Consider the following 14,458-nt stretch of genomic DNA (forward strand, 5'->3'; position numbering starts at 1 on the left):
CAAGTGGAAAACCAAAAGAGACGGCAAGAACTACGCAGTACCACTGGATAAGTACGTCCTGTGAATGCAGACGATCAAAATAAATTGAAAGCCACGTAATATATTTAGATCTGCAATTAATGAGTACTGCTTTATTCTTTCTGCTCACGAATATGTGCAAAGATGTATGTTCTGGGTTCAAATCATCAACCGCACGCTCTAAATATTTGCAAATAGGGAAAAGTCGCAAAACATGTGCCCGATAAAAACTGCCCGGCATAGGAGATAATAAAAAGGCACACCTTTCGCAGTCCACCTACTTTATTTCTTACATTCGAAAGTTTTTTAACCGTCGTAAAGATGCACGACGGAGTCATTTTCATAGAGTGACCCGACGGGCATATTAGCAATATATAAGCGCCACCGCATTGCTAGCGAACCTGGAACACACTCTACATTCTTTTCGATCGTTAGTTTGCTTACAATCGTCGCTTGTTTTTACATACCTGCCATGGAACATAGGTTTGGGCCTGAAATATAGCAAAGCTTAACATCGTTCAGTGGTAATGAAAAATGCTGTAATTAAAGCAGTTACACTTTTACAATATTAATAAATGTACATACTATCCGGTACAACCGAAATAATAAAAGTTATTCGTGTTATTTTCCGGCGAAGAGACAAAATGCACGCGCGTTTTCCCATAGGAATGCACAGGAGCACCGCAAAAGTAGACTGGTTGCTGTCTGCTTCAATTTGCCTCCCGGAAGTCGCATAGATACTAGCGCCAGTTGAACCTCTAGCGTACATTATAATAACTCTATGGAGTAAGTAAAAAAAAGCCGTCGAAGAAAGGAACGCGATAAACGACCGTTGAAAGAGAAAAAGGAAAAAAAAACAAAAAAAAAATAACGCAACGCCGTGGCGTTTTTTTTTTTTTTTTTTGCGCCCCATTAAGCGTAGAGGGAAAGAAAAAGTAAAAGAGAACGCGCATTGCAAAGAAGCCAACTGTCAAGGGGAGCCTTGCGGAGAAGCGCACTACCAGTTCAGCCTACTCATACCGACGCCCCTCGCAGGGAGAGAGGGAAGCGCTGCGGCTTTCCATCTAGGTGGTGTTGGGTTCACGCGACGAGTCAGCCCGCGGAAAGGAAACTTCTTTGTAAAACTCCGCCAGTACGTCAGCACTTCGGCACCAACCATTTTAGGGTGCGATTTTAACTGTATGCTAAATGCTAAGAACTCTTCTAGAGGCATCCAGCAAGACTCCAGTATTGCTGAGCTTAGAAAGCTGTTAAACGCTTTTGATTTCCAGGACGTAGCGGAGATCGTGGATTCCCCTAACTTGGCATATACGCATTGGCAGGGAGAATGTCATGCACGACTTTACCGGATTTACGTGTCAAGTTGTTTGGCAAGGGCCACGACCGGCTATCACGTTAGCCCCGTAGCCTTCTCCAACCACGCGCTGGTTGCTACCGAGATAGACGAACAAATAAAAGGTCAGAAACGCCGGTCATCGTGGCAAAACTGGAAATCAAACGACAAGGCGCTGGAGGACGAGGATTTGCAAAAGATAGTGAAAGGCCTTATCGCGAACATGACGAAGAGTAAGGAAGTAAACGCGGTTAACTGGGAGTTGCTAAAGGAAGAAATTAAAATGTCCGTAATATCGTTTTGCCAAGCGAAAGCGTTAGAGAAGCGCGCCGAAAAGCGAAGGCTGTGCAAGTTGCTGCACACGCTAGTGAGCGAGGAAAGTAAAGCTCCATGGTCTTTTCGCGGCAGACATTAAAGAGCGTAAAGCATATCTGCTTGAGATCCTGGACACAGAATACCGCGGAGCAATGGTGAGGTCTCGTCTACGCACGCTAGGCAGGGCGGAAGACCCTACGAAACTTTTTAAAACGCATGAGCGGGAACGGGCGAGTCGGAATCAAATCAATGAACTGATGTCCGGGGAGAGTACTATATCTGAAGCCGAAGAAATTGAGAGAGAATTAGTTCCATTTTATATTCGACTGTTCAATCAATCAAGCAGTTACGATCAGGCTCTAGTGGACAAGGCTTTAGAGTTAATGCCCAACGTACCAAAAGATGTAGTCGATCTTATTAACGAAGATATTACCGAAGCAGAGGTCTGTAGAACGATAAAAGAATTGGCGCCTGGGAAGTCACCTGGGGTAGACGGCCTCGGTGCGACTTTCTATAAGCAATTCTCTGTCGAATTGGCTCCTATATTGGCTAAGGTTTACGCGGACGTCCATACCCGAAACCTGCTCCCTCCGTCAATGAGGCAAGCGTTAACCGTGTTAATACCAAAAAAGAAAAGTGATAAATCTGTTCGTGAGTGCGACGACTTCAGACCGATAAGCCTGCTCACAGCTGACTATAAAATCCTCGCGAAAATATTAGCTAAGCGACTAGAAATTGCGTACAAAACAGTGGTGGGAGGCCATCAAACATACGGTTTTAAAAATAGATCTATAAAGACAAATCTGCATGTCATGCGAATTATCGCTGAAACCGCCAAGGCAATGGAACGCCCCACTGCTGTGTTGCAAATTGACCTAAAAAAAGCATTTGACAAAGTTTCGCATTCGTTTCTATTTTCGATACTGGAACACTGTAAAACTGGCGAGTATCTTTTGAAGTTCGTGAATATATGCTGCAGAGACATAAATACGCGTCTTTTAATCAACGGTTGCAAGTTACGGCGCATTCCTGTGCGCTCTTGTGTAAGACAGGGCTGCCCACTATCACGTATTCGTTCTGCTTTTTATCTCGAACCCTTGTGCAAGGCGATTATAATGGATGATAACATCCGAGGAGTGAAGGTGGGCATAGCGTCATCAAAACTCTTTGCTTACGCAGACGATGTTTCTGTGGTATGTTCTTCCCAGAAAGAAATGGTGATCGCTTTGGAGCATGTGAACGAGTTTTGTGTTGTTTCTGGGGTTGAAATGAACCCCAAAAAATCAGCGGGATCTTGGTTGGGACCTTGGCCTTCCAAGGCAGAAGATATTTAAACATCACGTGGTCCGGGGCCATTGAAAACTATTTAGGAGTTAGGCTGAGCAGACAGGCGCTAAGCACGGGTGCGGGAGGAATACACTTAAACACGCTAAGAGGAAAAGCGATAGAATGGCATGGAAGGCAAGTTCCTCTCGTAAGCAGAAGTTTCATTTGCAACGCTGTGTTCTTTTCGACTGTATGGTACTCTGCACAGGCCGTGCCTTGTACTAACACTGACGTGCAAAAAATGCATCGATTTTGTGCAACCTATGTGCAGGACTCGTGTTTTGAAAGAATGCGAAGGAACAATTTGTTTAAAAGTAAGAAAAATAGAGGACTCGGCCTAGTAAACGTAGACATAAAGCTTAAAGTTCAACGGTTTTTGATCTTCCGTGACCGCGAAAGGCACCCTGTAATGGCGGAGACATTGCGGGTTCTGGGTGGACAATACCTTACTCCCTGGCTCGAGGAAGCTGAAGGCGTACCCAAGAAAGTCACTACACTACGGTAATGCCGGGAAATAAGAGACGCGGTTGGGTTCTTCGAGCAGCGGTTTCGTCGGAGTACCTAAACAGAGTTAAAAGAAAACGGTTGTACTGGGACACCCTCGATCTCGTAATGCCACCACCAGTGTATCGTCAAATGTTTCCGCAGTGTGAAACCTCAGATGTGTTCAAGCGTTTAATGGCGTACTCTGTCCGCCCTGGGACAAAAGACTTTTTTCGTTCGTTTTCATGCCGAGGTACTCCCAGTAAAGACATGGGAGAGGCAAAAGGTTTTTTTTTCTCCTTTGGGGGTGTTAACTGTGCCCTCTGTCCTGTCGCAGAGGCTCTCGAGCACACTTTTTTGTACTGTACCAATGCAGAATTGTTTTGGGCTGAGCTTCAGGCAGTGCTGAGGGTAGACTTGTACCCTACATGGTTCGACGTCAAATTTCTAAATGCAGGCGAGCATGGACAGAGCCAGTGTGTCGATATTCTAACTCTCATTGGTTTGCGTGCCATTTGGAACTCCCGAACGGACCACACCTTGGTTCGGGAGCGGGGCACGCCTGCGTGGCGCAACTTCCCGGAGGAGTTTTGCTACGTATGCTCAATAATTAAAGAAACATACTTTGAAGAGCATGAGCGCTGGGAGGTGCTGGAGTCTTGTCTAAAGTAGATTGGCTTTGATGTTGCCGGTTCCCCTGATGGAAGGCAGCCCAAAGGCCTGTCCCAATGAAAAAAAGCGCATATGGAACTCGCATTGTCATGACTAAAAAAAAACATGTTTGTGAAAAGTCTTGACTGGTTTTATCATGTAAATAGCCTCATTTCATAAATAAAAACGCCAAGCTGACAAAAAAAAATTAGTGGCTAGGATACCTGGCTCTCACCCAGGAGGCCCGGGTTCGATTCCCGGCGTCGGAAGGATTGGGTCTCATGGTGTCGTGGTTAGCACTCTGGACTTTAAATCGAGCGATCCGAGTTCAAATCGCGGTGAAACCTTTCTCCTTTTTTGCATCCCGTCGCAGACGGAGTATTGCCAGATAAAAAGCACATACTTTTCAGCGCTCTCCGTTCCGGCGTGGTCTAGTGGCTAGGATACCTGGCTCTCACCCAGGAGGTTCGGGTTCGATTCCCGGCGTCGGAATGATTGGGTCTCATGGTGTAATGGTTGGCACTCTGGACTTTAAATCGAGCGATCCGAGTTCAAATCGCGGTGAAACCTTTCTCCTTTTTTGCATCCCGTCGCAGACGGAGTATTGCCAGATAAAAAGCACATACTTTTCAGCGCTCTCCGTTCCGGCGTGGTCTAGTGGCGATTCCACTGCCGGTCGCGATAGCGGACGGACGTGATATGGATCGCTCCTTGCAAGCGGTGGCGGCCGTGCCCGGCCGCGGTGATAACAGGTCTTTTGCTGCTAAGGAATATCGTATGCAGTTGCCGATACTGCCCACCGGTGATGCTGCAAAGCTCAGCGTCGTTTTGCACGCTGACCTCGACGGGCGCCCGTACAAGATTGAAGACTTCAGGCAGCCGTTGCAACAGGTGGGCGTTTTGTCAGACGTGGCGGGTCTGGGCGCCTACCAGATGAGCCACGTCTGGCTGCTTAAACTGAAAACTCCGGAAGCGAAAGCAAAGCTTTTGGAAGCAGGGAGTCTTCAGGTGAAAGGTTTGACGTGCCAGCTCGTCGACCCGAACCGGAGGGAGCTTCGCGTTAAGCTTCACTGGGTCTCGTTCGACGCGCCGGTGGACTCTATTCGGCGCGCCTTCGAACCATTTGGGACCGTCAAGGAAGTCGCGAGGGAAAAGTGGAAGGTGGATGGTTTCGTCGACGTTGAGTCCACGACCCTCGTCGTGAGGATCACCCTCAACGAGGGAGTCTCGCTGGAGAGCCTGCCGCACCAACTCCGTCTCTGCGGTGGAAACGTCTTGGTCGTGGTGCCCGGGCGTGCGGCGAAATGTCTCCGGTGCCGTCGCACTGGGCATATCCGCCGCGACTGCAGGGCACCCTGGTGTGCTGAGTGCCGCGGTTTCGGACACGAGCCCAAGGACTGCGTCAAGACGTACGCCCGTGCAGCCAGCGGCAGTACCAATGCGGAGTCCACGGAGCTTCTGATGGACGAAGAAGAGGCGGAACAAGCGGCTGCACCGGCGACGCTGACAGTGCCTCAAGGGCAGCCCGACTCGGAGGAAGCCAAGGGAGGCCCTAGCGAGACGGAGACCGCCGCTTCTCAGACGGAGCCATCGCCCAAGACGGCTTCCGAAGGAACCAGTGGTGCTTCGGCGAGGGATGGAATGGCGACTCCGGAAGCACCAGTGGATGCCGTCCAAGGAAGGGAGCCCGCGGTCGCCAAGGGTGGCGACGACGACCACGTTATGGTCGTCGAAACCACTACAGTGAAGCGTCGTCTGGATGATGCGCCGTCCAGGGGTGGGGAAGGACAGCTGAGACGCCTCGAGCGTGAGTGGTGCGGGAAGGTGGGACGGTTCAAGAGCCGGCCCGCGTCTCCTGTACGCCACAAGGAGTAGCCACAGTGAGTCGTCTCGGCACGTTGCTGCCTGCTTCACACTGTAAGCACCGTGCTCCCCGCCTGGTCTTTCTCTAGCCCTTCTTTATGTTTCAAAGACCTTTGAGAGTAGGCACTTTAAACGTGCGAGGTTTAAACGCGAGGCGTAGGCAATGCCAAGTGAGCCGTTTGTTTATTGAGAAAGACCTCGACGTAATTGCCGTGCAAGAGTCGAAGATAGAGAGCGAAGACCGGACGGAGAGCATGGTGCGGCTCTTTGAGTCACGTTATGATGTGTGCGTCAGTCACGCTGTGGGAACGTCGGGGGGATGCCTTTTATTTATCAGGAAGTCTCTTGGGTCTGTGACCAGAGTTGTTAGTTGCGAGTCTGGTCGCCTGGTCCTGTGCGATTTGACCATTTCAAGTAAACTGTTTCGTATTTTGTGCGTTTACGCCCCTAATAAGGCGGAAGAAAGATTAGAATTTTTTGAAAACATTTTCGAGTTCCTCGAAACCGATAGACTTGTCATTCTGTTAGGGGACTTCAACTGCGTTTGCGAGCCGCGTGACCGATCGAACAGCACGCATTATAGAGATACGAGTACCATTTTTCTAAGTGATATGGTCCAGAAGTGTGAATTGGAAGACGTGGGTCAGTGTGCATCAAGTCCTACCTGCCTTTTTTTTACTCACTTCCAAGGTGCTAGTCACGCACGGTTGGATAGAGCTTATGTTTCTTTGGAACTCGTCAGGTCCTGTAAAACGTATGCAGTGGACCCAGTGTCTTTCAGCGACCACTGTCTTGTTTCTTTTACATTGGGCTCTTCAAAGGAAAAAGCCAATAATTTCAGTTGGGATCTGTGGAAATTAAATTCGAAGCTTTTACAAGACGATATTTTTGCGAGTGAGGTGCGTAAAAGTCTCGAACAACTAGATAAAGTAAAAGAAGGGAAAAGTGTCGGGGCGAAATGGGAACTGTTAAAACAAGAATTTAAGATGAGCGCCATTGAAAGATCTGTTGCCTTAAAACATGGGGAAAGAAAAGAAATTACGGAGCTAAAGGGGCTGCTACAAGATTTGCTTAACGCGGACAGCATATCACCCGGGCTGTTTTCCGATGACATCAGTGTTTTAAAGAAACGCCTTGAGGCCCTTGATACCGAACGTTATCAAGGGGCCATGGTTCGAGCACGTTTACAGCGTTTATCACGGGGGGAGTTACCCACGAAAAGAGCCCTAGGGTTAGAAAAGAGATACGCTAGCAAGAATGAAATAAGCGAGATACAGTATCAAGGGTCTTTGACGAGTGAAAGACAAGTCATCGTGCGTGCTTTTGTTGAGTACTACAAAGGGATTTTCAGTTATCGTGCTTCAAAGATAGCAGAGTTCCAAGCGACCTTTTTGCCGTTAATGCCGAAACTCGATGATGAAGCAAGAAAAAGGTTAGAACAACCAGTAGAGCTGTGGGAGATTGAAAAAGCGATAGATAATTTAAAGCCTGGAAAGTCGCCCGGCCCAGATGGTTTAGGAGGGGATTTTTACAAAACGTTTAAAGATCAAGTTGCACCTTTATTGCAACGCGTTTTCGCTGAGGCGTACGACCTTGGTTGTTTGCCTCCTTCCTTTTTGTGTACGCATACGATTTTTATTCCAAAGAGCGAGGACCCCGAGCGACTCCGTTCTGTTGGAGCGTATCGACCGATAACGCTCACCAACGTTGATTATTAAATTTTCATGAAGGTATTGGCTGAACGCTTACAAATGGTTATTAACGTCATCGTCGGTTCGCACCAAACTTGCGGCATTAGAGGCCGAAGTATTGTAACCAATGTGCACGTCGCGCGCAGCATTCTTGAGTGCTGTGACGCCATGCACCGTAGGGTCGCGGTGCTACAAGTGGATTTAGAAAAAGCGTTTGACCATGTGTCGCACGAGATTCTTTTTTCGATTTTAGAACACGTTAATGTAGGGTCTCTCTTATACAACGGCATCCGTATGGCGTATAAGAACTGCGCCACCAGTCTCGTAGTAAATAAATTTGTTAGTGAGCGCATTCCCCTACTTTCTTCTGTGCGGCAGGGATGTCCGCTTTCACCGCTACTTTTTTGTGTCTTTCTGGAGCCTTTTTGTTTGAGCATCATTCATAACAGTCAGATACGTGGGTTTAGACTACAGGAAACTGAGGTCCGTCCTTTGTCCTACGCGGACGATGTAGCGATTTTTTGTGTTGACCACGAAAGTGTGAGCAAGGCTGTACAGTTAACAGAACTATTTTGTGAACAGACGTGCAGTGCAGTCAACTGGCAGAAGTGTGTTGGTTTTTGGCACGGTGACTGGCCCTCAGCACCCGCTATTTTTGACCGTATTGTCTGGTCCGACACGCCGGCGCGTTACCTTGGAGTACCCTTGGATCAGTACCGCGTCAATGATCAGTACTGGAGGGATGAGACCGAAGTTCTGCGTGCAAAGGCCGAGAAATGGGGGGGAAAAGGTTTATCCGTTTTTGCGCGGGCAACTGTTTGCAATTTGTTTCTGGCTGCAAAAGTCTGGTATGTGTTGCAGGTTTTGTATTGTTCGCGTATTAACATTCAGCGGATCCATCGTGTTTTCGCCGTTTTCATCTGGAGCTCGGCCTGGGAACGAACCAGCCGCACAAATCTTTTTCGTAGGGTCAAAGCTGGTGGTATAGGTCTTTCACACCTGTTTATAAGACAACTGGTTAGCAGGTTTATGTTTCTTAGAGACCAGCAAGACCCTTTTTTGCGTACAGTTATTCAGACGCGGCTGTGCAGGGCCCTGCCAGATTTTGTGGTGGCGACGAATGTAGACATCTGCCCTGGTTTACGCGGATACTTGAAAGAGGTTGTTGGTGCGTATCGGTTTTTAACAGCACGTTTTTCATTACAGTATTTGTCCGGTGTGTCGCGTAAACGGTTGTCGAGAGACCTGATGGATGCGCTTTTCCCCATGCCTTTGTATCGTTTGTTGTACAGTGCAGGCCCAGGGCCAGATGTTTTAAAGCGCGTTAAAAGAATGCTGGTCCCTGCCTATACCAAGACGTTTTTCTTTAAGTTACACAGTGAAACACTCCCCGTTAAAGCTTGGTTATCTGAGAAAGGTATACCGGTCCCGTGGTCCGATAACTGTTTTTTGTGTAAAAAGCGAGAAACTATTGAACACGTCTTCATCGACTGTTGGGACGCGGTTTACTTTTGGGACGTCCTTCAGAGGACTCTCAAAAAGGACCTCCCAATAACGCCTCAGGGAATTAGGTTTTTACCCACAGAAAGAGCGGACGATGTGCCGTATGACATGATAATGCTCCTGGGCCTGCACAGTATATGGCGGTGCCGTATGGCTGTACGCCACGCAGATGTTGATGTACGCCCTGTTCGCAAGTATTTTGTTGAAAATATCTGTTTTCTGATTGAAGTGTACAAGGCGCAGGAACTACGACCAGATTGGTTGCCTGCTCTTGAGGGGCTAGCTACCCTAAAGGACTTTTAACATTTCTGACACCAGCCGAGCTGACTGATGTCCTCGTTTTTATCCCTGTTGTTTTAAGTACGGGGTGATGGTGAATGTCACTGTCCTGTTCCAGGCAATAAAGAAAAAAAAAAAAAAAGCGTGGTCTAGTGGCTAGGATACCTGGCTCTCACCCAGGAGGCCCGGGTTCGATTCCCGGCGTCGGAAGGATTGGGTCTCATGGTGTCGTGGTTAGCACTCTGGACTTTAAATCGAGCGATCCGAGTTCAAATCGCGGTGAAACCTTTCTCCTTTTTCGCATCCCGTCGCAGACGGAGTATTGCCAGATAAAAAGCACATACTTTTCAGCGCTCTCCGTTCCGGCGTGGTCTAGTGGCTAGGATACCTGGCTCTCACCCAGGAGGCCCGGGTTCGATTCCCGGCATCGGAAGGATTGGGTCTCATGGTGTATTGGTTAGCACTCTGGACTTTAAATCGAGCGATCCGAGTTCAAATCGCGGTGAAACCTTTCTCCTTTTTTGCATCCCGTCGCAGACGGAGTATTGCCAGATAAAAAGCACATACTTTTCAGTGCTCTCCGTTCCGGCGTGGTCTAGTGGCTAGGATACCTGGCTCTCACCCAGGAGGCCCGGGTTCGATTCCCGGCGTCGGAAGGATTGGGTCTCATGGTGTCGTGGTTAGCACTCTGGACTTTAAATCGAGCGATCCGAGTTCAAATCGCGGTGAAACATTTCTCCTTTTTTGCATCCCGTCGCAGACGGAGTATTGCCAGATAAAAAGCACATACTTTTCAGCGCTCTCCGTTCCGGCGTGGTCTAGTGGCGATTCCACTTCCGGCAGCCGAACCGTGCGGACGCGGAATGTTGAGCTCCGCAGGAGCGGTATCAGCGGCCCACGCGGGCCGCGGTGACAGGATGACTGTGTCGAACGATTATCAAGTAATTTTGCCGACTCTGCCGACAGGTTCTGCCGTTCTGAATACAGTTTTTCTTCATGGCGACGTAAAAGCCAGGCCCTACCGCATGGAACACTTCCGAGACGCCCTGGCTCGTTTGGCACTGCTCCCCGAGGTGACGGCCCTGGGGGCGTACCAAATGAACCACGTGTGGGCCGTCACCTTTAAGAGCGCCGAGGGGAAGAAGAGGATGCTGAACGCCGCTGACTTCACCGTCAAGGAAAGCCGATGCGTCGTCGTCGACCCTACCAATCAGGACACACGGCTGAAACTTCACTGGGTGCTGCACAACGTCAAGGATGACGAAGTGCGGGCAGCCCTGGCCCCGTACGGAAAGGTGACGGAGGTCACCCGGGACAAGTGGCGTGTGCCTGGCTGTGCTGATATGGAGTCGACGACGCGCTCGGTCTCCCTCAGGCTCAAGGTAGGCGTCACGGTGGAGGACCTCCCCCACCAGCTACGCGTCGCGGGGGACCTGGCGCTCGTCGTGGTTCCTGGCCGGGCGCCTCTCTGCCTTCGGTGCCGGAGCACGGGTCATATTCGACGAGAGTGCCGGGTGCCGCGCTGTACGCTCTGTAGACGCTTCGGCCACGACGAGAGCCAGTGTGTCCGGTCCTACGCGAGCGTAGCAGGGCCCGTGGGAAGCGACCCGACGGCTGATCACATCATGGACGAGGTCGATGCTGAGGCAGCCGCAGAGGGGGGAGGTAACGAGCTGCTTGCCGATGCAACGCCCCCTCCTTCCGAAGCCTCTGCGAAAGGCGCCGGGCCACAACGCTGCAGCGAGCCGTCGTCGCCAAATGCTCCGGCAAACGAACCCGTTGACGAAGGCGCTAACCGAGACACGGCCTCAACTCCCGTGGCGGCAACCAGCAAAGGGCCCGAGACCATGGACGTCGGGGAAGCAAGCGCCAGCGGTGCTGTCGCCAAGAGGGCACATGAACCGAACGACGACGGGGGAAGTGCTTCCAGCGCGGTCATCTCGGACGAGCCGCCTTTAAAGACGGCCCCGGTACGTCGATCGAGCTTCAAGCCGAAGCCCATCATCCCGCCGGACCGGAGACCGCCAGCAACACCGTCTTCGTAGTCGCGAGGGCTCGGCAAACCGAAGGTACGCACCGTGCGATGAGTGTGCCCTAGCTCCTAGATGGCAGTAAGACTTAAAACAGCCCTTCGCGTGGCCACGCTAAACGTTAGAGGCCTGGCAGCGAGGAGGCGGCAATATCAGCTAAGCCGCCTGTGCCTAGAGAACGATCTAGACATCCTCGCTGTCCAAGAAACGAAGGTTGAAAGCGAAGAGCAAACGGGTCGCATGGTGCAACCTTTCAGGTCGCGTTACAATGTATGCGTGTGCCACTCCGTTGGCACTTCGGGAGGCTGTGCTTTATTTCTTAGGAATTCTTTGGGTATAGTAGAAGAAACTTAATTGTCTGCGAAACTGGTCGGTTAATTGTTTGTGATTTTACTTTTTCCGGGTTCCAATGGCGGATAGTATGCGTGTACGCTCCTAACCAAGAAAATGACCGCCGCATGTATTTTGAGCGCGTTGCCCGTTACGTTAACTGTGAAAGGTTCGTAATTTTAATGGGTGATTTTAATTGTGTTTGTGCCCCACAGGACAGGGTGCAAAACTCGCCGGTTCGCGATCAGAGTGCGCTTTTTTTGAACACGGTTGTACAAGAGTTCAATCTGGAAGACGCCGCGAATGTTTTATCTAACGTTAATTTCCCTCAGTTCACGCACTTTCAAGGTGAAAGCCACGCGAGGCTGGACAGAGTATACTTATCGGCGGGTCTCGTTCCGTTGATTGAAAATTACGAAGTTAAAAACATTTCTTTTAGCGACCACTGCATGGTCATGGTCACATTGGGTGCGAAAGTCACGAAGTCGCGCTTTAACTGGGACCTGTGGAAATTTAATGTCAAGCTCCTGCAAGACGAAACGTTTGTAAGGGGTGTTAATGAAAGTTTAAAAAAAATGCTTACAGCTGAAGCTAGCAGCTTTCATGCTACGTGGGAGGAATTTAAAGAGAAAATTAAAATTAGCGCGATTGAGCGAGCAACTTTTCTGCGACATCGCGAAACACAAAATGAAAGGGAACTCCAGTGCCAATTAGATTTCCTGCTAAGCGCCGAAAGCACGCAACCAGGAAAGATGACTAAGGAAATCAGACAAGTCAAAAGCCAACTTGAGCTTATCGACGCAGAACGTTACCGTGGCGCGGTCATAAGAGCTCGCACCGAAAGATTGTGGGCGGGCGAAATACCAACCAGGCGCTCCCTTGCTGATGAAAAAAGATACGCCCGACAAAATGAGATAAAGGAAATAGAGTACAAAAATACAGTGACCGATGACAAGAAAATAATAGAACGTGCCTTTGTTGAGCATTATCGTGATCTCCTGGGGAAGAGAAGACATATCAAGGAAGGGTTCCAAAGCGTGTTTCTTCCGCTGATGCCCACGTTGGATGACGAAGTGAAAACTAGTCTCGAGGCACCGATTTCCACCCGTGAGATAGAAAGAGCTATCGATGAGCTAAGCCCAGGAAAGTCCCCTGGGCCTGATGGCCTAGGCGCGGCCTTCTACAAGGCGTTTAAAGTTGAGGTGGCCGAGGCTCTGCACCGTGTAGTCACGGAAGCTTACGCGGTAAAGCAAATGCCCCCGTCTTTTCGACGGTCGCATATTGTCCTGATACCCAAAACTGATGAACCTTCAAAACTATTATCGGTAGGGGCTTATCGACCGATTAGCCTGACTAACGTTGATTATAAAATTGTTATGAAAGTTTTGGCCAGGAGACTGCAAGCTGTAATAACAATAATTGTAGGCCCCCATCAAACATGTGGCATCAAGGGAAGAACGATAGCCACCAACATTCACGTGGCCAGAAGCATTCTAGAATGTTGCGACGCACTTGAAGGCCGCGTTGCTATGCTACAGCTGGACTTAGAAAAGGCTTTTGACCGTGTCTCGCATGAGGTTCTTTTTGGCATCTTAGAACATGCCAATGTTGGTTCAGTGCTTTTAGAAGGTGTTAAAATGGCTTACGCGGAGTGTTCTACTAGTGTCATTGTTAACAAAAATGTAACCGAAAGTTTTAAAGTCCGGTCCTCGGTCAGGCAAGGGTGTCCGTTGTCACCCTTGTTGTTCGCAATGTACCTAGAGCCGTTTTGTTTAAAGCTTATTCAGAACGAGAAAATACGCGGCTTTCGCTTGACCTCATGTGAGGTCAAGGTTCTCTCTTACGCGGATGACATCGCCGTTTTTTGTGATGACACCGATAGTATACGTGAGGTTGTCAAAGAAGCTGCTTGTTTTTGTAAGCTGTCGGGAAGCACCATTAACTGGAGCAAGTGCCTGGGATTTTGGCACGGTAGCTGGGAAAGCAAGCCAGCAGTCTTTGAGAATGTTCAGTGGGTTCGTGGACCTGTTAAGTATCTCGGGGTGCCACTCGAGCATTACCAAGACACAAGACAGTATTGGAGAGACGAAGCGGAACAGGCTCGAACGAAGACACTTAAGTGGGGGGGACACGGTTTTTCGATGTTTGCTCGCGCAACGGTCTGTAACTTGTTTATTGTGGCTAAAATATGGTATGTGCTGCAGGTGTTGTGCATGTCGAGAGCCGGTGTTCAGAAAATCCATAGAGTGTTTGCGGTCTTTGTTTGGGGTTCGGTGTGGGAACGCACCAGTCGTACAAACCTGTTTCGTTCAGTTAAAAGTGGCGGTCTCGGCCTGGTTCATTTGTTCTTACGGCAGGTGGTATCTAGATTTATTTTTTTGCGTGACCTGAGAAATCCATTTCTACGCAATGTTGTGCAAGTAAGGTTGAGTAGTGCATTGCCTGAATTTGTTGTGTCTTCTGACAATGTGAAATGCGGGAGGATCCAAGGTTTTCTGCGTGAAGTAGTTTTGGCTTTTAGATTTCTGAAGGTGCGCTTTTCATTAGAATATTTGAGTTTGGTGCCGCGAAAGCGTTTGTACAAAGACCTGGTGGACAAGGTTTTGCCTGTTCCTCTGTACCGTTCATTGTACTGT

At 49.4% G+C, this 14,458-nt stretch overlaps 3 non-coding genes and 1 pseudogene across 3 annotated transcripts; all 4 read left to right on the forward strand.

Moving 5' to 3' along the window:
* The first annotated feature begins 3,496 nt into the window (after positions 1–3,496).
* LOC115321151 lies at positions 3,497–4,147 on the forward strand (annotated as a pseudogene).
* A 399-nt stretch (positions 4,148–4,546) lies between these two features.
* On the forward strand, positions 4,547–4,618 carry Trnae-cuc. The gene has a single exon. It is a non-coding gene; the product is annotated as a tRNA-Glu (tRNA).
* Positions 4,619–9,823: 5,205 nt separating this feature from the next.
* Positions 9,824–9,895, forward strand: Trnae-cuc. The gene has a single exon. It is a non-coding gene; the product is annotated as a tRNA-Glu (tRNA).
* A 151-nt stretch (positions 9,896–10,046) lies between these two features.
* Positions 10,047–10,118, forward strand: Trnae-cuc. Its single transcript has one exon. It is a non-coding gene; the product is annotated as a tRNA-Glu (tRNA).
* Positions 10,119–14,458: the final 4,340 nt, after the last annotated feature.

The sequence above is a fragment of the Ixodes scapularis genome, unplaced genomic scaffold (genome assembly GCF_016920785.2).
Source record: "Ixodes scapularis isolate PalLabHiFi unplaced genomic scaffold, ASM1692078v2 PGA_scaffold3__209_contigs__length_174095766, whole genome shotgun sequence".
Lineage (NCBI taxonomy): Eukaryota > Metazoa > Arthropoda > Arachnida > Ixodida > Ixodidae > Ixodes > Ixodes scapularis.